General features: G+C 46.6%; 1 protein-coding gene across 15 annotated transcripts in view; it reads right to left on the reverse strand.

Annotated features, from left to right (window-relative positions):
- NRXN3 (neurexin 3) overlaps positions 1-20,407 on the reverse strand; it is a 1,462,974-nt gene extending 1,442,567 nt beyond the window's left edge. For all 15 annotated transcript variants that reach the window (XR_006740652.1, XR_006740674.1, XR_004986670.2 and 12 more), the window contains exon 1: positions 20,137-20,407. The gene's annotated coding sequence lies outside the window, so the exon portion shown is untranslated. The remainder of the gene's footprint in view (positions 1-20,136) is intronic.
- Between the last annotated feature and the right edge of the window lie 2,488 nt (positions 20,408-22,895).

Consider the following 22,895-nt stretch of genomic DNA (forward strand, 5'->3'; position numbering starts at 1 on the left):
GTCTCTATGATACACACTAACCACCAGGGGGCAGACACTCAATCAGTTCATTTCCACAGGAGGAGTGCCTCTCAGCCAGAAGCTGGGCTCATGGCTGGTGAGCACAGCTGTGGTGGTGGGAGCCACTCCCAACTCCACAGCAGCACTATAGAGTGGCGAAACCAGCAGTCGGGCATCCCCTGAGGAGTCCCAGGTTTCAAGAGATACCAAGCCAGGCTCAGGGACTCCCACCCACCCATCCTCCATGCACAAATCTGTGCACCGGGCCTCTAGTATTGTTATAATTGTTCTATTTGATGATTAGTTATAAATTAGTTGTTAATCTCTTACTGTACCTAATTTATGAATTAAACTTTATCATACATACTAGAGGCCTGGTGGCATGAAATTCATGTATGGGGGGGCCCTCAGCCCAGCCTGCACCCTATCCAATCTGGAACGCCTCAGGGATCTAAACCAGCTGTCAGATATCCCTCTCACAATCCGGGACCAATGGCTTCTAACTGCTCACCTGTCTGCCTGCTTGATCACCCTTAACTGCCCTCCCTTGCTGGCCTGGTCACCCCCAACTGTCCCTCCCCACTGGTTTGGTTGCCCCTCACTGACCCCTCTGCTAGCTTGGTCACCCCACACATCCTGCTGCTCGGTCATTTGATCACCACTCACTAACTCGCCTTCTGGCCAGGTCACACCATGCAGCTTGCTACTCGGTTGTTTGGTCGGCCCTCACTAACCCCTCTACCAGCCGGTTGCCCCATGCAGCCTGCTGCTATGTCTTTTGGTCACCCCTCACTAACCCCCCTGCTGGTCTGGTCACCCCACACAGCCTATTGCTTGGTCGTTTGGTCTCCACTCACTAACACCCCTGCCGGGCTGTTCGCTTCATGCAGCTCACTGCTTAGTTGTTTGGTCGCCCCTCACTAACCTTCCTGCTGGCCTGGTCACCCTACACAGCCTGTTGGGTCGTCCATTAGGTTGCAATGGTGACTAGGCGTGTGTGTGTGTGTGTGTGTGTGTGTGTGTGTGTGTGTGTGCTCGAGTGTGTAGGAAAAGCATAGTATAAAAAGGGTTTGGTAGTATCTGCAGTTTCAGGCATCCACTGAAAGTCTTAGAACATATCCTCCAAGGATAAGAGGAGACTACTGGATATAAAAGTGAGTCACTGATGGAGGCCAAATTCTTCCAATTCCTACTCAAACTCTTTCTACCAGATAACACTGCTGGTTGATATTGTCCCTTTGCCATCAGTTTCCTAACTTTTGTAAAATGCCCCTCCCTATTCACTCCTCTCCCCAAGGAAAGCCTGAAGGGTAGGCATCTAGGTGGTAACAGTAGTTCTCTATGGAAAGCGAGATTCCAAGTGAGCTTCATTTTCTCCTTCATGCATTTCTGTTTTCTGGATTGTTTTTCCTGTGTCTGTTATATTTTTCAGTATATATGGCACATATATTCCTTGCTAAAAGTAAAGAAAATATAAAGCTATTCCAAAAAATTCTCAGGCCTTTTTTCTAGAAGATAGTTCATAAAAGAAAACTAAGGGTAATGAAACATTCTCATTGGACTCTCAAAGTCTAGGCAAGAAGTGGCTCCATATCACTAGGTGCCTGATTGTGGAAGGAGAAGCACCATCCATGAAGCAGGTGTTCACTGAATGTTTACCCCATGCGAGGTACCATGTGTGCACAAAACAAAGTCTAAGCCATCCCTCAGGGTGACAAGATCCTATTCAGGTAAAAAGACAATAAGCAACATAAACACCTATGTACTATGTCAGGTGGTTTTAGGTGCTATGAAAATTAAGTAAGGAGGGGGAATGAGAGTGCTGGGGAGGGAAATGCTATTCTGGGAAGGTGCTTGGGTTATGTTTGCCCAATGGGATTCATTTGTGCAGAGACCTGGAGAGGGAAACAGCCAGGACAAAGGCTTGGATGCTGGACTGGGCTTAGCAACTGGAATAGTCCAAGCGAGGAGAGTTGAAGGAGAGGGGGATGGAAGGTGTTGGGCTTCCTAGGTCATACTGAGGATATAGGGGCTCACTCTGAGTGGCATGGGAAGCCACTAAAGAATTCTGAGAGAGTTACATATTTTGACTTTCATCTTAAGGATCATTCTATTCTGCTGGGTGAAAACAAAAAGATGTAAGGAGACAAGAGTGGATACAAGAGTCCAGTAGGAAGACAGTACAATACTCAAGGAGAGAGGTGCTAGCAATAGTTTATATGACCAGAGTAAAGCGTGTGGTCATGTTCTTGGTCCATTTATCAAGGGACAGCCTACAGGTTTTGCTAACAGATTAAAAATGGGGCATGAGAGACAAAAGGAGTCCATGCAATTCTAAATGTAACTAGGAAGATGAAGTTGTTTCTAAAACAAGAAGACTAGGCAGAGAAAGGCATGGCAGGAAGTGAAAGATGTTAAAGCATGTAAGATTTTTATCAAATTAGTTTAAGACAAGCAAATAGAGATGAGAATCAAGCAGGTGGTTCTATAAATTTAAGTTCAAGTGAGAGGTCCAGTCTGGACATGCAGTACTGAAAGCACTAAACTTGGCAGTTTATCTATAATTCCTCATCTAATATTCTGAACTACTCTGTGGAATGGCTGTGACTTTGTTCCTGTTTTTAAAATGACAAATCTGAGATTCTGAGACAGGAAGTGACTTGCACCAAGTTTGAGCACACAGAACAGACTCACTCGCATTCACATCTGGATCTGTCTGATTCTACAGCACATGTCTCAGGCCTTTAAAAAATCCAAATTATAATATTCACATGCCCAATAACTCAATGAACATGACAACCTGTGCCTTCCATGTTAAATAAGCTGAGCTCACCTATCTATGAGATCTGCAATTCTTGTCACCTGAACATCTGTGGCATCCAGGTCCCAGACTGATATCTAGCTCTTATGCATGGGCTTCTGCTTTGGTTTCCTGATTCCCCCTTGACCCCTAATCCTCCAAGGGATCTGATATCAGGCTCTAAACTTTAGCCTGAAGTACTGTAGCTCTATTTCCCCATCAGTTATTATTCCCCTGCCTGGACAGGCATTCCAGGTGTCTGCTCTTGGGAGGTAACCATGAGCTTGGAGATGCATGACATTGACCTCAGATGGCTCTCCCCACTGTGGGACCTTGGTCAAATCATTTGACTTTTATGGCTCAGTTTTCTCAACTGTCAGAGGAAGGAAGTTAGATAGAATCTTTGAGACTATGAATTATGTGGGAAGGGTGAGTGTTCCTGAATACAGGTATTTTACAGTGGGCCTTGGATTCTGCAATTCCATTTTGAATCCTGGTTCTGATACTCAGTGGCTGGAGAGTCATGAGCAACTTAATCCCTCCATCCTGTTCCTCCATTTCTAAAATATCAACCCCATAGGGATGCCAATAGCACAGTCAAATGGCACATGAGTGCTCTCTATGGGATAGTTTTCTAAATACTCACTTTAGAAAAATCCAACAGCACACAGTGAGCCCAAGTTCTCCAATTCCACCTAGAGGCTTCTCTTCTTCCATGTAAAAGATTCTAGCATGCTCCACTCAGCCTTCTGATGACATTTTACCTCCTGACTTGACCTACCCCAAAACCTGACATCCTAACAGCTCACCCTTTCATTCATCCTGGTCTTATTTCTTCGACTCCTACTCCCAAGAAAACCCTGGTAGACGTATTAGGAGGAAAGGAGAAAGGTAAAAATAAAATATCCTTGCCTGTCCCATCCACCACCCAAAGCAGAAGCTTTCTATTAGCAGAATCAGATGAGTGCAAAATAAGAATTATCACCAGAATTACCACCATGCCTGTAGCTCCCATATACCAGGCAGAACCACAAAGCGGTGTGAAAAGTGGAATAGAGTATGGATCTGGTGTCAGACCACTTGGTTTTCAATCATGGCTGGATCAACTACTATTTAGATGGCCTCGGACAATTCACTTGATTCTGACTCTTCCTCAACTACAAAAATTATGTCATCCCCTCTGATTTATAGATAGAAACACTTAGGTTTGAGATGTAAAGTATCTACTCAGCTGATAAATAACAAGGAGGGAGTTATCTAAAGTCTGTGTATATCTGCGTACGTGACCCTAAAGCTCATGATTTTCTCATCACATATTGATACCCAGAGCACTGCAGGCTTATATCTTACTCACTTGCTGAGAGGCCTTAAGCAAATTACTTAACCTCTCTGAGATTCTATGTATCTCATATATAAAGTGAAGACCTCTACCTGCCTCAGGGGCCATTGTGGGGACCTGAATAGCATGTGAACAGCTCAGACACAGTGTGTACATGAAGCAGTCCCTCTGTGACTTAGAGATCCATTCTCACTGCTATCTCAGGGATAATTCAAATTAGAAACATAGGTATGTCCAAGGCAGTCCTGGAACAAGTAGGTCCTCCATAGCTGTTCTCTGCAACTTAAAAGCCATATTCAAGACCATATGGCTATGAATGACAATGCTAATATTCACACACAACTCTTTTTTCCAAGTCTACAGCTCAGCCAAGCCAACTCAGAGCAACTTGACCATCCAGAGATCTGAGAGCATCATGTTCCCACCACTAGCCTGCTCCCTTATTCCTCCTACCCCAGCTCAATTTTCAACTACCTAAACAGATTCCCACACAGCAGGAGAAATCATCAAGTCAGAAAAGCCCCTTTTTGCCAGCTCAGGACAGGATCCCCTAGCAAAAATGCTTCTGCCTTGATTCCAGAGAACAGGAAAAATAGCATCCTATTGACATCCTAAGGCATGAAGCAAATTAATTCTCCAAACACAGTCCAGAGCACATATTGGCCCAGTGAGGGTCAGCTAAATACCCAGAGAAACCAACACAACAATTCTGAAGCCATTAGATCCCTGAGGAAATGGTGGTGCTGAGAAGGCACCTATCAATCAAAGCTGATCCTAGAAGAGCCGTGAATGTACACACTGACAAAAGAATTAAAAACTCAAATCCAATACAGCATGAACTCAGGTTCCTATACCTCAGGCTTTGCCTGGGACACACTGCTCTTCAGAAATATTTTGCAAGAAGCACCAACCCTCAGACTTCCCCTAAAAAATACTTAGACCTTTTTTTCTGACTGATAAACTACAGAAGAACAATGTTGACAGATGAAAATTGGTGTGGGCCTTTATAGTTACCCTCTTGCACTGCCTTTTTCCCGTTCAGTCCAGGTGCTAGGATGAGTCAGATGCACCCATATGGACTATATTCTGGACCTGGCTCAGCAGAGCCAGTCAGCCAAGAGTGTCTTCCTTGTCCCTAATTCTGCCAAATTCATTTCTCCATACCACCTGCAGAGTTTTACTCCTACAACAAAGGTGAACAAGCCACTCTAATTCATCCCATGCTTCCCAGGACACACAGACTAAAGTCCAAAAGCCTTTCTCCACTATTCTACAATTCCCAGAATCCGTTCCAATCTTCACCCATGAAGAAGTAGCCACGTGCTTGGGGTGGGATGGCTCCACCCTCAGCTCTAGGGGCATTCCTTTCTGATTGGTTCAGAGAAGGGCATGTGACCTAAGTTATTCCAACCAAAATGAACCCCAAGACTGGTTCAATGACTTGAGGAAGAGAAGTTCTCACTGGTTCTTAATAGTGAGTTCTAGAGTTGCCAAGATATTTCACTACTATGGACAGCCTGAGCTCCTGATAATATCAGATACCCCTAGACTGAAACAGAGCTGAGGTCCATTCTCTAAAATGTTAGTTATATGAACCCAACCCTCCCCCCAAAAAAATTTTTTTTCTCTATAGTTAAGCCAGATTAAGTTGGATATCCCATGATAGGGATCATCCTAACTGAAACACCTACTATTTCAGGTTCTTCAAAAGGATGCCTGAGCATACCTCTCCAGCCCCCTCCCTCACTTAGCCCTCCAACCACATGCTGTAAAGGTCAGTTTCCTGTGTACTTGGAGAAGTCCTCATTTTCTTTCCTTTCCTCATGCCATTCCCTTGGCCTGTCACCCTTAATCTTTCTCCCCATCTGCTGATATTGTTCTTTACAAATTCCACCTTTGCAATGAAGCCTTCTTCACATCTCTCTACCCTCTTGCATTTCCCCCGGGGGGCAGAACATAGGTGTCCCCTCTAAGCAAACCCCCATATTCTCCATGGAAACCCCCATCCTCTCCCTGGAAATACACATGGTCCCATCTATTCCAGACCCAGGCCTCCTGCTAAGACTATATATTAATACATTCATGAGACCCTTCACTAGAGAATGCCAGCCATTACTTTCCTCTGCACTAAACACAATGCCCTGGGTAAAGGAAGTGCCCAGTAGATCTCTGCAAAATAGAATTTGTGGAAGTCTGCACCCAGCCAACTTGGTCTGTGAATAGTGTTGACTTTCCAGAGGCATTTTCCTTTATCATCTCCCAGACCTCAGTGGACCACAGATGTGCATTTTGAGAAATGATGGCCTGGAGAACACTATTGGCAAGGAAGGGGTAGGAGATCATTAGGGAATCAGCAAAACAAACCTTTAAACACAGCATTCAAACTCCAGCTACCCACTGGAGACCCTTCACGTGCCCACAAAGGCTCTCTCTTGAACTACTTCTATCAATTCCACCCCCAACCAATGTGAATCTCTCCCTAGCTCAGCTCCCCAGGTTCCAGTCATATCTACATTGAAGAGGGTAAACTAGCCATGCTCTAACACTCCACCCACTCTCTAAGATGCTAGGATTCTATAAAAGAAAATTGATTTTTCTACCTTCCCAACCCCTCATTTGGAGAAATCCAAGACTCTAACATTAAAAAAAGAAATAAAAAATAAAAAAAAAAAGAGTTAGAGCCGAAACCGGTTTAGCTCAATGGATAGAGCGTCGGCTTGGGGACTGAAAGGTCCTGGGTTCGATTCTGGTCAAGGGCATGTACCTTGGTTGTGGGCATATCCCCAGTAGGGGGTGTGCAAGAGGCAGCTGATCAATTACTCTCTCTCATCGATGTTTCTAACTCTCTATCTCTCTCCCTTCCTCTCTGTACAAAATCAATAAAAAAATATATATTAAAAAAAAGTTAGAGTTTTTCCCACCCTGTAAACTCTGTCTCTTCCTTATTTCCTAGGTAAAGGGACATATTTTCTCCCAAGAAGGCTAATATGGTGCCTGCCTTAGGTGCCAAAGAGAGAGAGGCTTGGCAATCCTCCCTTCCTTCTTAAAACATAAAACCTAAGATGGCAAAATTTGCTAGCTGCCTCATTACACCCAAAATCTAAATCTGGAAGTTCAACGCCATGAGGAGCTATTGTGGAAAAGTGCTCATGATGCATCTTTAGGTGAAAATTCAAGCTAGTGTGACAGCTTCCAAAACATGATTTCCATGCCTGGCACAGAGTGGACGCTCAATTAGTATTTGCTAAATTGGTGAATGGACTTCTTTTCAAACAAAATAGCACACCCTAGATTGTGGATGCTTAGAAAATTAAGCTGGAAAGACAGCAACCAAATTTTCCCGTTAGTAATTTCTAGAGGGGGGACTTACAGGTGGCTTTTTGTTTTAGGTATTTTCTACATGTTCTGTAACATATATTATTTTGCAATCAAATCATTAAGTTACTTTTATAAGGAGTTAACTGATGTAGAAAGAATAACTACACAGATACAAAAAAAGAAAGAGTGACTGTCATCCAAAATACACAACCTACACAGAAGCCGAACTTCTTACCACCCGCACACCCACCCCTTCTCAGAAAATGCTTCCATGCCTTCCCTTTTCTGGGGAGTCCAGTGATCGCCTTCAAGTGTTCATCTCACCAGAGTCATAGACCATTATTGAGGCAGCCCCAATTCCTCCAAAACCTGGAGAAAAGCAGACAGGAAGATAGCCTGTCCACTTCTGGCATCCACATTGCCAGAACCATCCTATCAATCCTGGAGGAGAATCCAGGGAGGGCATGGACAAGCTTCCATCTCATGGAGTCCCTGTCTACATGTGTGTATTTCCTCACCTACAGGGTGGGGCAGGAGGCTAAAAAAAATGAATTTCCATACCGTGACAAACTTTTCAGGAATTTAATATTTGATTAGAGCCCCATTAACATATCTCCGTTCTCTTCCCACATCTTCCTGCCTCTTCTTATAGCTCTAGACCAAGTCCATGGCCTGAGTTCTTGTCCTTCCTCTCAGCTCGCCTCCCATCTATTCAGAGCAGAGCAGCTCAAGGTGGGCCAGGGGCCCACACAACTTGGGAGAGTAGGTGAGCTCAGGTGAACCCATTCAGAGGGTGGTCAGGAAGACACAAGACAGAGGAAGAGGGCTGTAACTACAGGTGATAAGCATCTCACTAATTAGCAACAGGTGAGGGAGAGAAGAGGGGAACAAAGGGCAAACATTTACTATGGGCTCCTGGGCCAACAGTCCTAGAAGGAGGCTGGCCTGGTAGCTCTTACAAAGGGAAGAAACATAGAGAACCCTCACAGCACAGAGGGGTAGCCATGCCCCAAAGAGGCCCTCTGTTTCCTCCTTCTTCTGGGTTCTCTCTGATCCAGAACAAGCAGACCTGTGGGCTCTGGGGGAACTCCCAGCACTGCCAAACAGGTGAGGTCTAAGCGGACCAGACAAGGCAGAATTCAGAGAGGCCCAACATCTGTGAATGTAACCTCTCAAGCCTCACTTTCCTCACCTGCAAAAGGGGATATGAATTCCCACTTTCCCTAGTTGTGGGGATTCAGGGAGATAATTTTGGAAAAGCATTTTGCTCATCACTTGGCATCTGAGAGTTCCATATGTGGCCAGGATTATCAGCATTTTCTTAACTTCTCTGATTTTCCTCACCCTCAGCTCCTCCTTCAGCTCTCAGAACAAATACTTGTTCTCCTGAACCACTTTCTGACTCAGAGGTGGGATGTTAGAGGAGGGTCAGACAGACCTCAGTTTTAGTCCCAGCCTGTGCTTCCATTTCCTCATCTGTAACAAGGCACGATAACAACAGCACCTCCCTCCAAGACTCATTGTGAGGATTCAGTGAGGTGACACACGTAAGGCCCTCACTTAGGGCCCGCAGAGAGTGAGCACTTGATCAGTTCTAGCTGTTATTTTGACCCTGACTTTATCCTCTCATATTAGGTCCCCATCATTCCCAGAGCCCCCAGTACCTTTCCTTCAGAGCACTTATCATAATTTGTAATTAGAAATTTTTTTGTTTTGTTTAGTATTTGCCCTTCCACCCAAGCATAAATCCATGAGGGATAAACCACATATCTCCCCTAATTGTGGCTGCATTCCTGGTACTGTGCCTGGATAGAGTAAATATTTAATAAATATTCGTTGAGTGAATAAATATATGAATACTAGTAAATTAATAGAATATTAGCCTTAGCATGGATGATCACCAAGGTCCCTTATAGCTCTGAGAACCTCTGACTACTCTCAATTGTTTGACAGTTTTAGAAGAAAAGCTTAAAATGAGCCCCCGAGAAGCTGTTTCACGGATCCCCGGGGAAGCCTCAGGATGCATGCTGCCGACAGACTTCCGAACACTCAAGTTGTGCAGAGACTCTGATTTTTTTAAAACCTGAAAAGAGAGCTGAAATTCCAGGTTAGGCTTATCCTTTCCTCCCTCAGGGCTGCCGCACACAGGGCACTCAACATGGTTCTTAGGTGGGCAGCAGGGACCCAGGCCAGGCAGAAAGGCTGTCCCATGTCCACAGTGGACAGTCAGTCATTGGCAAAGGAAGTCACACCTCACAGAGCAGCGGGCGACCACAGCAGTCTCTATTCTCACCTTTTCTTCCTCCAAAGAGAGAAGACTTCACGTGTGTGTGCATGGAACACAGCGGGCTCTGGGGCTGGCCCTGGATGACACCACCTCATCCAGCCACAGAAAGTGCTTGCTTTCAATGCAGATCCCCAGGCCCTGCTCCAGAACTCCTAAATACCATCTATAGTGGGGCCTGAAGATATGCATTTTATTAAAATTCCCCAGACATTTTGGTGCATGCCAAAGACTAAAAAGTGTCATTCTAATGACATGAAAACGGATCAATGTAAGCATTGTCCCTGGAGGTTGGTGTGTATAACCAATTACTTCTGTACTTCTAACCATGAAAGCGAAAGCTGGTCCAGTGCTTTGCAGCGAGGCGTTCTGAAACACTGGTTGACAAGCCTTATGGAATCACGTGGGAACATTTAATTAAACTATACTGATGCTGGGTCTTCCCCCTAAAGATTCTGACTCAGTTGATACGAGATGCAGCATAGGTTTGGGATTTCAATACGGTGATTCTAGTGTACAGCAAATTTGAGAATGACTGCTCTAACTTACCCTCCCTGCCCAGCTCCCACCTCACCAGAGCAAATGCAAACACACCAGCTCTCAGAACATCCTCCACCCCATCAGAGGGTTGGCCTAAGAAAGAAAAAACACTGGGGTTCACATCACAAGACCCTGAATTTCTGGGGCCCAGAATCTTGTCAGAGGATCCATTCTAAAAGCCCCACATCTTTATCCTCTAAAACAGTGGTGGGCAAATCATGGCTCGTGAGCCACATGCGGCTCTTAGGCCCTTGAGTGTGGCTCTTCCACAAAATACCACATGTGGGAGCGCACATACAATGCGATTGAAACTTCGTGGCCCATGCACAGAAGTCGGTCTTCAGCTCTCAAAAGAAATTTCAATCGTTGTACTGTTGATATTTGGCTCTGTTGACTAATGAGTTTGCCGGCCACTTCCCTAGAAGTTATAAGTGACGTGTGAGCAGGCGTCAGTGTCCTTGGTGTGCATGACACAACAGGACACAACTGTAATGTCCCAAAGTCCCCTTTACTGAAGTTGCATACCAGCTCCTCCATTTACCAACTCTGTAACCTCAGGCAAGTTAGTTAACCTGACTGCCCTCACTTTCCTCATCTGTAAAATGGGAATAACATTACCTAACACTAGCTCATTGTGTCCTCACAACTTATATACAAAGCACTTAACACAGTTGCTGGAACATTCAAAGTTCAATCAATCTCAGCCAATAACAATATGTGAAATAGTCCCTTTGGTTGCTCACTAGATGCTTTGTTATTTTCTTCCTTGAGAGGGGCATGGACCCTTAGTAGCTATTCTGCCAGCCTCAGTTACTTATTACTCCTCTAGGGGCCCTTTTCTAACTTGCAACTTAGCTTTTCTGAGCCTCAGTTTCTTCATCTTCAAAGTGGAGGTATGAAAGTACTAACTCACATTCATTTAAAAAACCAGTGAGCTAACCTATGTAGATTGCCAACACAAGGCTGAGCCCAGGGTCACTCAAAAACCAAAAGATGCTGAGGAAGGTGAGTAACAAGTGTTTCTCCCCCTTGAACTGAGGTTCAGCAAAGAGCTGTCTCCACCTGCTCTGGTAGCTAAGGAGTAGAAAGAATGAATCCTGAAGGCCCATGAGGAGTTGACAATTCCAAATTTGGAGCCGGGGAAAACGCCATCCCTGCTTCCCAAACGCCGCCCCTCCTCGGCTGTGCTGAAGAATGCTGACTCCAGCTTGGGGCCCCTCTCACCAGCTCCCCATCCTCCTCACTCCATTTAGCTCTGGCAATCCAATTCCCTTTCCTTTACCCGGAAATCGATGTTTAATTAACACATTATTGGAAAAATAAACACAGTCTTCATGGGGCTGCAATGAAGCTAATGCAGCTCAGCTTGGGGGCTACAGACCATCCCTTTAGCCACTAAAAGGCTCTACTCTTCTCTGAGTCTCAATCAAGAAAAAGTTCCACCTTCCTCCCTGGAGTCCTAATCTTGGGGGATCCTGGCTTCCTCCCTTTGTTTCCTCCCTCATTGTCTCTAGGCAGAGAGACCATCCATCCCTTCTTACCCTTGACCCTCTGATATAGACACATGAGAAAGGAGGAGAAACTTGGTGTCCTCTGTACCATGGGAGAAGAGGCACCTCCTTCTGAACACCTCCCCCCAGCTTTTATCTATGGGGCTGTGGATGGTCCTAACAACTCTTTTCCTCCAAACCAGACCATCCCTCATCCAGCCTAAGGGTCAGCAGCTCTCTTGCCCTGGCTGAAAGAGGGGAAGAGGCCCAGGGATGGTTGACCATGATGGAGAGCTCCAGAGAACCCTCTCAGACCCAGACCTCAAGAGCTTACCTGAAGATCTCCCCCTGGAGAATTTGCTCCTCTTACACCCATTTTCGGTGCTCCAACTCTCACCCCCTCTTTTCCAGGGTTCAGGATAGAGAGTGGTGCAAGGTCTCAGAAAAAACAAACAAACATGAATTCTGGAGTCAGACCCGGCTTGAACCCAGGGTCTGCTACTTCTCATTGTGTTATCCTAGATATGGAACCCCACTCTGACCCCTGGGTTTTTCATTGGGCAAATGAGGGAGGACAGTACCCACCTAAAGGAAATAGAGCAGAACACAATGCTCTGCTAACTGCAGGTGCTAGATGACTGTGCATTCAAAAGCATCTCCCACTGATGACCAGGCCCTTGCAAGGGCCATGGGGAGTGTGGGTTCATCAGGGAACAGAGTCACAGAGCAAAGCAGAGATAGACAGGTTGCAGGTTGTGTGCCTTCTGCCAACCCACCACCATCCCAAACAACCAAACTGCTCCTCTGACAAGGGTCCTGAACAGGGAAGAATGTACCCGAGACACCATACAAAAGTTTCTAAAGTGCCATCAAAGAGGTAACCAGCAATGCCACTCCTGGGCAGCAGCTTCCTGTCCCTAAGCCTAGCGTGCCTCTGACTGGCAGAAACATCTTCACCAGACCTGGGTAGTAAGCCAGATGCTCAGCGAGTTCCCAGGCTTAGGGGATCCCTGGGTTCAAATCATAACCTTGCCACTTTCTACCTGTGTGACTTTGACATGTTACTTAACCTCTTCAGGCCTTAGTTTATTTTTTTTTTCTTTTTCTTTCTTTTCTTTTCTCTTTTTTTTTTTTTTTTTTTTTTTTTTTTTAATATAGAGATGATAATAGTACCTACTTCATAGGGTTATGGGAAGATTAAGTGAGATAATGCATGCCAAGTGCTTAGCACATAGTCAGAACTCAAATTTTGGCTAGTAGAGATAGTTGTAGTAAGAGTAGTTAGGATAGTAGTAGTAGTAGTAGTGACGTTGGTTGTAGAACTAGTCAGAAGATTTAGATCTTAATCCTTTAAAGAGTGAACAAGTGAAAGTGTCTCTGAAGAAAGGCTCTACTCTCAGCCACCTTCTTGCCCTAAAATTGGATTTCCCTCTCTGGCATGCCCCTGTCCCTTCTCTATCTCATTAACAGAAAATGGGTGATGTCATCTCAAAGAAAGATAACCATATATTTTATCATCAAAACCAGGACACTTCTGAATGTTAATAATTACACCAGGACAAAGAGGCCTAAATGGAACTGTCTCTACAAACCAGGGCACAGGTCACTTCATCTCATGGTCACACAGAAATGGCTGCATGCCCTGTCTCAAGGCAAAAGGTAAGACCTCCCTGGTTCTCAGGATCCATTTTACTGCAGACCCCTCTTCCCTCCACAATACTAACCCATGCAAAACACACACACACAACTTGGATAGGACCTCTAACCCCTCCCTGATTCAAGGCCAAGGCAGAATGGCTGATAGGAGCCCTTCATCCACATTTCATGACATCATGTTCTTTGGTAACAGAGCAAAACCCACTGAAGCTAGTGTTTGGCCCCAAGTATCCCTTTTCTGAGGAACAGGGCTAAGAGAGAAGCACACAAACTCCCAGGTTATCCAAACCCAGTTATTAGCTGCATGGACCTCTGAATAGGCCCCTCCTGCATTTGAGAGTGACCTTGATGATAAGGACTACAAGGAACTGAGAACCTGGAGCACCCCACTTGGATCTCCTCCTCCAACACATTCAGTACACAACCTTGACCAGCACGCTGACTACAGTGACCTTGGAGTCTACCAGTCTTCCTCAAGTCTCCCTCCAGCTCTGCAGGAGTAGTCTTCCCTCTCTAGGAGGCAACTACTCTCACCAACCTCATCAATACCCCACTCACCTGTAACTGAGGAAGAAGGGGAACTGAAGGGAACTCCAAGCAGCCACCAGTGCAATACCTAATAAGAAAGGGTGCACATCTTGTAGGCAATATGATGGTGTGGAAAGAGCATTACCTGGGCAGCCAGGAAACCAGCTTTGTCTCTAGAACAAAATTGGCATACAACTTTTGACAAAGCATTTAATCTTTCTAAGCCTTAGTTTTCTCATCTGTATTTAAAGGCACTGAATGAGATAATCTCCCTTTACCTCTAATAGTACAATGTAAGGATCATAAACTTGGGCATTGGAATAATATAGATCTGAGTTCAAATCCTTGATCTGCCATTTTACTAGCTTAATTTATGTACATCTTGGTCTCCTCCCCTGTCAAGGACAGGTATTAATAGTATATTACATTGAATTGTTCACTGAGTGTAAAAATAAAAAGAAAGAAAAAAAACCTTCGTAGAGAACTTGGTATAAATGAAGTACCTCAGAAATGGTAGCTTTAAAATGACTATGACTACTACTATGATGATGGTGGTGATGATTACTAATATTAGAGGGACCGTGAAGGAGGCAGAGTCACTGGGACCAGGCATAGAGAAGACCTTTCTATATGACTCAGAAAGTTTAACACTTCACAGTTCCTCCAACAGATCTTGAACTTCTAGGCAGGGGTAAGACAGCCCAAGGTAAAGTTCAGCTTTCCCAAAAGACAGGTGTCAAGGTGCTAGAGAAGAAAAGAGAAACTTAACACCATACGGTTCTTTCCTCTGAGCAACAAATATTTGTTGAGCATCTATTATGTGCCGAGGCAGTGGGAACACTTCAATGAACAAGACAGACAAAGGCCCTGCCCTCCTACAGCTTGCATTCTAGAGGGGAAGACAGACAAGATCACTTTAACACTTCCATATAGAAATGGTATTAGGTAGTGATCAGCCCATTAGAATTAAAGACAGGGTAATGGGCTGGAAAGTGGCCCGGAGTGGGGGTGAGGGGGCTATTTTAGAAAGCCAGCCAGGAGAGGCCTCTCTGAGGAGGCATCACTAGAGCAGAAACCTGCAGGAAGGGGTGAGGAGCAGGCCCCCGCAAACCCCCTGCCAAGCCCAGTACTGCCACCTGTGGCTGGCCCAGCCACAACACTGCACTTGGTCATCTGCAGAGCAGCCATGGTTGGCTTCAAGGGTCAGAGCTGAGGCTCAGCTGCCCCCTGCACACAGGAGCACACCTGGGAAACATGGTCCTGACACAGCAGACCGAAGCACCAGGCCAGCGCTGCATTTCTTAGGCTCGCTTAGGAAGGGCCCCTTCTACTTCTGCAAGTCTCCCGTGCACACACAGGGGTCACTCAGGAGAATGCGCAGGGGCATCATCCCAAGAGCATTCTTTTCTCTGCATTTGGCACAATCATTGCCCCTGAGGCATTCTGCCCCACACTTCTCCCCTTTCTCAGGCAATGACGTAACCCCCTCTCCCTAAGTCCTCAAGGTCAGCCTCGGGAAGGGAGACAGGATGCCAGAAATGAAGGACAACCGGCGTCTTGCTCTGAGGATTTTTTTTTTTTTTTATCTCTTTGAGACAACATCTTTTCCAATCTCGTGTATAATTGCTAATACAGAGGCACACCTTCCCAGCCAGAGGAAAGGGAAGATGGCGTCTGGTAGTGAAGGCAGCCGAGCCAGGAGCGCACCGGGCTGGGCTGCTGTCCTGTGGGGCGAAGGACGATTGCAGCTCCGCAGCCTCCAAAGAGGCCGAACCGCAAGGTGGCTGATAATTCGGGGGGCATGCTGAGCGGGGCCATCCTCCTGAGCTCTGCCCAGACTCCTGGAGGCAGGGAAAGCCCTCAATTTCGCCCACCTTTCAATCTGCATCCACCCACAGCCATCCGTGCACACTACCCGCCCACGGGCTGGCCTGGGGGCCGCGGGGATCGCATAAGGCTCTCCACGCAGGCAGGCTTCCCGCTGGGGACCAGAGCGGTTTCTCCCCCTCCACCCTTTTCTCAACTACGTGCAGCCTCCACTGGCCTCTCTCCCCCACTGAACACCTCCGCCTTTTGCCTTCCTCCCCCTCCGAATGAGGGAAAGTAATCCACCCTCCCCCTGGCGCCCCCGCACCTCTCCAGAGCTATCCGCACGTACATGCCCAACAGACCCGCTCACGCAGCACACACAGGCAGGCAGCCTCCGGCTCCGACTGCACCCGGTGTGCACGATCCCATGGTGTCCAATTGGAGGCACACCGGCGCCAGACCAACACAAACACCCCCTCCTGCCCTCACGGAAAAACAACACAAAGGCCACCAAGAATCTCAAGACCCGATGACATCAGTAGAGCCAGAGCCGGATGGGACAAAGACATCACTCCATCCTCCCAACCAACCACCCCAACTCGGGGATATTCTGCAGTGCCCTCTGGCTTGACACAGCCCACTGAGCAGAGCTGTGTGTGCTGGGGGGTGAGAGAGAGCACACATGTGTGGGTGTGGGGGGCGGGGAAGGGAGGGGGGCTGTGTCCTAGCGTCCAGGCATCAAATCTCCACAGAGGTGACCCAGTCCAGACTGCCTTCCCTGGGTAACCTCCCTCTGATGTGCCGCAAACATATATTACACGGATGGTTAAATTGGATCATTATCACCGGGTGCTTATTTGGCACACACAAAAAAAATCATTAATGTCATCTACTCCCATTCCGATCCCTTTTTCCTGAGGGCCCCTCCCGCAAAGACTCTCCAACATGCTAATCCTACGAACTGCGACACACCACAGCTTTGGGGAAAAGAATCATGGTGAAGAGAAAGAAGAGAGCGGTGTGGGGAGAAGACGTGGATAACGGTACTGCATTTCCCGTATGAAGATGGGCGGAAAGGAGCCATGGTGGAGGTAGGGGTGGGGAGAGCCATAAAGGGGGATGGAACCAAATGAAACCAAGCCTTTGGTCGCCTGCGTCCATGTGTGTGTGTGTAAGAGCGTGTGCAAGTGTGTGTGTAGATGTGCCGACTTAGCCCTCCTATCAGAAGGCTGCATCCGTGTGGCATGTAGGAAAGGCCATCGCACCACTGTTGTGTTGCAAAAAAAAAATGAAGGAAAAAAAAAAAAGAGCCGCAGAGCCATCAGAATCAGAATTTTCTCCTCGAGATGGAAAGGGCTAGAGAAAAGGGGGAGGGGTGGAGGTAGGGGAGAGGGGTGTGTGGAAATAGAAGGCAAGAGCATGGCAGAATTGGGGGAGGACGAAGGGGGAAATGGGCGGTGGGGTGGGGAAAATTGCACGCACACAGACACATAAACACACACAATGCCCCAACGCCAACCCCACCGCTCCACTGTTCATCCAAGACTGACAACCCGTCCCCCATCTCTCCGCCGCCTCTCTGTGCCCCAAAGCTGGTGCCTGCCGATGGGTTTCTATATCTCAGTTTTGCAGCAGTGGGCTAATTACAACCAAGCCCCCTCACCAAATTAACCCCTCCCCTCCCTCTCTTTTTTTTCTCTAACAGGCCAATTGAAGAATAATGTGTTTTTAGAGATAATGGATTTTTTTTTTCTTCCCAAGGAGCGAGAGAAAGGGGGATGCAGGACAGAAATTTTGCAAACCAGCGACTTGCAACCTCACCTTCATCTCCCCTCCTGTCCCCCATTCCCTGTGGCATCTCATCTCCCGTTCCCAACCATCCCCGTATCCCCCAGCACCCCAAAGAAAAGGCCTTCCTACCATGCACATCGACAAACACACCAACCGCCACCCAATCTCAGTAGCCGATCTCAAAACCCCAAGCATCAACCCACCTCGACACATCCTTCCCCTTATATAAGCAGCAAATCATCAACATATTCAGTAGAAACACAGCATTAAAAAGAAATCAACAAAAGGAGGCCAGACCCCCCTCCCGTCAAACCCCCAATAATTAATAACAGGGAGCTACCAGAGCAGCGAAGACGTGTTTGTCTCTCGAAATCTAGAATCCCTTTGATTTCTGACCCCTTCCTCTTAAGAAACAATTTTTTTTAAAAAATTATTATTTCACTAGAAAGGGCCAGAAAGCTCCAGAAAAGGGCATTTGCACAGTCCGGTTGTTTAAAAAAAAAAAAAAAATTAACCCAGCCCTGTTGCTCACTTTAATAGCGAACTTCCAGCATCCAGCCTTTTTTCCCCTCTTCTCGAAGGAAGACTGACTCGCAGGATGAACCCCAGGCTGCAGAAAATGGGCCAAGAGCCCTTACTCTCCACTCCCAACCAAAAAAAAAAAAAAAAAAAAAAATCAAACAATAGGAATATCTCTGCACAACCAGCCCCCGTCTGAAATGTCATTTACCCCAATATGACTTCAGCAGATTAAGCCAGAAGATTAAAATAAATAAATACCAGCCTGGCTATATCTCTCTCCCCTTCATCCCTCCGCCACGTACCCAGTAGCCCTTAGGTAAACTTGCCCATCATAACCAGCGGGACCATTTTAACTTGCAACGCGATGCAGAAGCCCTTGAATGACGGAGGGAGGCTCTACCCAGAATGGCAGATTCATAAAGGACGACTTCTTCGGGCCCCCCAGACCTAACCTCCAGGTGCCCCCATATAGACTATCCTGGGTATGGAGTCACCTAGCGCACTGGGAGTTCAAATTTCCATTGGAACCTTTATCACAAAGGCAAACGGTCATCTGACCCCCGAAACGGCACCGTCTTCCAGGTGTGACAAGGAGCGCCCCTCTCCCTACCAGAGCAGAGAAAGAATGAAAATGTTGGGGTGGATAGTGGTGGTAAAAGAAAACTATCGAGCGGGAATCGCCGGAGGAAGCGGGGAGGTGACAGCTCCCGCTCTCCCAGTTCTCCTGTTTGGCTGGACTGTCTTGCTCCATCCTAGGCTAGCTCAGGATGATCCCTGACCTTTGCATTTAAAAAAAATTTTTTTTTTAAATAATGATCACGGGAGAGAAATCCTAGTTTCCTTAAATCCCTAGAATGGTTAGCAAAAATATCATTTTCTCACTGCATGACAATATTTCTACATTCAAATCAAAAGAGGAAGGCATTTAATGGAGGAAGGGAGAAATTTATTTTTTTTAACAAGTAATCACAGGGTAAGTCACCTGCAAACCAGCCGAGCCCATAGGTTGTATTACATCACTGGCCTCATAAGGGATGGGTGTTGGGGGGGGGGGGGGCAGATTTTTTTCCCCTTGTCATCAGGAAGATGTTTCTAAATCAGTTAAGTTTTGTGGTTTAAAAAATAAAAAATAAAAAAACAGGAAAATAGCTGAAACTCTGGGCACAGCACAATGCTTTGAAAAAATACATTGAACCAGCCTATAAGGTCACTGAGAGCTTGCAAAACCCACAGTGCTTACACAGAGTGGAAGTTTTCAGGCAAGCCTGCTGCTAAATCATTAATATAAACAAATGGAAGGCAGAAGAGGAAGGTTCCCTTGTAACCGATCCAAATAAGAGCACACGCGCGCGCGTACACACACACACTCACACACACTCTCACACTTGCTCACACACACACCCTTTTCACCTTCTCTGAGGATGCCCACCTTCACCACAAGACAGTGGGAGTCCAACCTGAACCTTAAGACTCAAGCACCACCTCCTCACACTTCCTCCACCACCACCCCCAAAACCACACTTAGCACACTCACACACACATATATATATACTTCAATTTCTCAACAGCTCAGGAAATCCCTGTCTCAATTCAATTTTGTCTTCTTGAGATCCTCAGAATGTCCCTTCTCTTTCTCATTTGAGTCAGCCCCTTCCCCAGAAATTATAATAATAATGATAAGGGGGAAAGTGCTGAAAAAAAAAGTATCTGCCCAAAATGAAGTGATGGGCACAAGTCCTTTTAGATTAACCATCCAGGGAAACAGGAGAAAGACTTTTTAAAAAGATTTTTTTTAAATCTCAAACATTCTCTGACTTTTTGCACCTCTGGAGCAAAAGGACTCAACTTCCAGGAGAACTGAAGAGGAGGGAAAGGCAGTTGAAAAGCCATTCCCATGGTCAGCTGAGGCTCTTCGATCCAACATTCAGGAGGAAAAAAAAAAATCTAGGTTGGTAGCTCCCAACTGAAAACTTCTACCCTCTCCGGAGCTACAGCCTCCGGAACAGAGAAGCACCTGGAGTTCTTTCACAGCCCACCTGCCTTTGCCCCCAAACCTTACCTTTCCCGTCCAATAGAAGATTGGGGATCTGTTTGCCGTTTAATCAACTGAGTTTGCTGGATCTGTTTCCTCTTTGGGAAGGTTCAAATTCCAGAATCTTTCTCTCTTCTTTTCCTCTCTCTGAGAGGGAGTGACTGGGAAGAAGGGAGGAGGGTGTTGGGGGTGCGAAAAGCAGGTCCTTGGTGGTTCGAGATGCCGGCAGCTTTGCGAGGGGAGGATACGCTCTCGCCTCTGCCTCTCAGTGAGTTGCATGCAAGAGGAGATGTGTAGGGCTGAGCTCCGAGCCTGAGACTGCCGGAGGAGCCCAGGAATTTCACGCACTCCAGAGCCGGCCCCTCCCTCTCCCACACAGACCCAGGCATTTAAAGAGACAGCCAGGCTGCCTGGCTCAGGGCTTCACCTCCTCCCTGACTGTTTTGCAAACAGCTGAGAAGATACCATCACAGAGGGGCCCTCTGCAGGGGCCCTCTAAAACTAAGGGGGACGGTGTCAGGAGCTCGGCTCTCCCCTTACCCCAGCTTGAGGAAGGTTCTTGGCTAGAACTGGAGCAGGAATTAAAATAAAGATTAAATCCTCATTTACAGCTTGGTAGACTAAGCCACTTCTCACTGCTGAAGATGCATGTGTCTCATCACAGTCTGGGGAGTGCAGAGGGCCCTGACCTAGGAGTGTGCCTCAGTTTCCCTAAGAAGTCATTTCTCCTTGCAAAATCAGGGCAACTCTTGTGGAGGTCAGGGCTATAACTAGGACACAAATCCATTCCTTTCACAAGCACTTAGAATGGTATTAGGATGAGGCACAGTGCATGGGATGAGGGCTGGGGACATAAAAATGGAGGTGACAAATGGGGCTTTCCACTCAAGGGCTCCTACTTGGGAAGACAGAGGTACAGCCCACCCTCCCTCTAGAGAAGCTGTTGGCTAAGAGAGACAGAGTCAGAGATCAAGTTCTGTGGCAGAGCAGGCAAATGGCTCCCTTCTGTGACTTTCACCCTGAACTCAGGACCTAGGTAATCCCAAAGCACCTCCAAACTCTTCAAAATCCACCTCCAGTTTCACTGAACTCGTCTGTGCCTGAGGAAACATTTCCCCAGTCAAGCCTAAACAAGAGATAACAGTCGGTGGCACCACACACATTTTGTTCAGAATTAGGCCCTGGAGCCTCACAATAGGAGAACAGCCCCCCACCACCCCCTTTCTTACCCTGCCTCCCCTTAGAATAGCCACAGACAGCTGTTGGGTGCTTGGCACATGCCAGCACATGGGTCATCTCGTTCAGTCCAGTGAAGTCAGTGCTATTGGACAGTTGTCCATCTTATAGAGGAGGAAAGCTTTTGGGAGGCTTCCCAAGATCACACATCTGGAACTAACCAAGAATGAATTTGAACTCAGGTCCTGCCTACTCGACCACACTGCTATTGTGCCTCCCTTCCCTGGGGAGTGGTTCTTACATTTCTGCCTTTTACTGGACATTCTTCCAGCCAAGCCAGCATTGCCCAACCTAGTAAATTTGACAGCACATGTACTGGGCATTGTGCTCACAGGAAACAAAACGGGTAAGTCAAGATCCCTGCCCCAAGGTAGCCACTATGCCCTGGAGGAAGACAGAGGTATATCCCTAAAATGCAAGGGGAAAATAACAAGCAATGTAAAGGTAGCTCTGTGAGATTGCCAGGGTTGATTTGGAGATGGGAGCTATCAAGGCAAGCGTGGTGATACAGTGGCACATGGGGCTGGGCTTGGATAGACATACAATGCCAGCATTCCCAGCCTACTTCACAGTCTAATTTATCTTTACCTTCCAGTTCATATTCTCATTTTCTTATCTGGGTCCCTGTCTTCAATACCTCCATGGTTCTCATCACGTATTAGGAACACAAAAAAACATGCCAGACAATTTCATGCATGACACCTGCTTATGTTAGACTTGCCCTGCCTTGCCACCTGACTGTATAGGTCCTCCTTACCTGGCCTTTTATGAAGCCCATACACATTATTTGTTCTCAGGATATGGAGGAGAAGTTCATAGGGTCAATGGCATAAAGTTGGGCAAGCTGTTTGCAGCTCTTAGGGGAAGAGCCATGCAAAGGAACCACCATGATCGAGCAGGACATTGAGAACAACCAGGGCAGCTGAAGACTCACCTTTGAGAATCACAGTAAGAGACCTAGGGGACATGAGGGTATCGGCCCAAAGGAAGAATTTGAGGACTCACTCACTGCCCAACAGGTAGGTGTCAGCCCCCATAGAACTCCTCTGGCAAACTCCAGGACTGGAAAGACATCCCCTTGAGAAGTCCCCTACACATCTGCAGGTCAACCTAGAGGTCAAAGCACATTCTGGATTCCAACCCCAACTTGGCCACTTAAATTCCATGCGATTTGAAGAGTTTTCTTTCCCTCTCTTAAGTCTCGCCATTGTCACCTATCAAATGGAGATAATAATACCTGAGCAAACTTCCCAGGATTGTTGCGAGAATGAAGTGATAAAATACTAGTACACACAGGACACCTGCCCCCCACAGAAATGCTTTACTAACATCCACTGCCTCTGCCCAAAGACCTGTCTCTGCCCCTGCACAGGATTATTAATTTTGGACTGCCCCCTATAGTTAGCATTCCCTTATTTCATCATTTCAGGTTTAATATTTTAGCTTACCCAGGTATCGCCACAATTATTATCATTCATTTGTTTTTAGCCCTTTTGCTTCCCAATCTACTCTGCCTTGTGTATTTTGAATATACTAATTATTATCATTTT

Source organism: Pipistrellus kuhlii, unplaced genomic scaffold (assembly GCF_014108245.1).
Source record: "Pipistrellus kuhlii isolate mPipKuh1 unplaced genomic scaffold, mPipKuh1.p scaffold_m20_p_1, whole genome shotgun sequence".
Taxonomy (NCBI): domain Eukaryota; kingdom Metazoa; phylum Chordata; class Mammalia; order Chiroptera; family Vespertilionidae; genus Pipistrellus; species Pipistrellus kuhlii.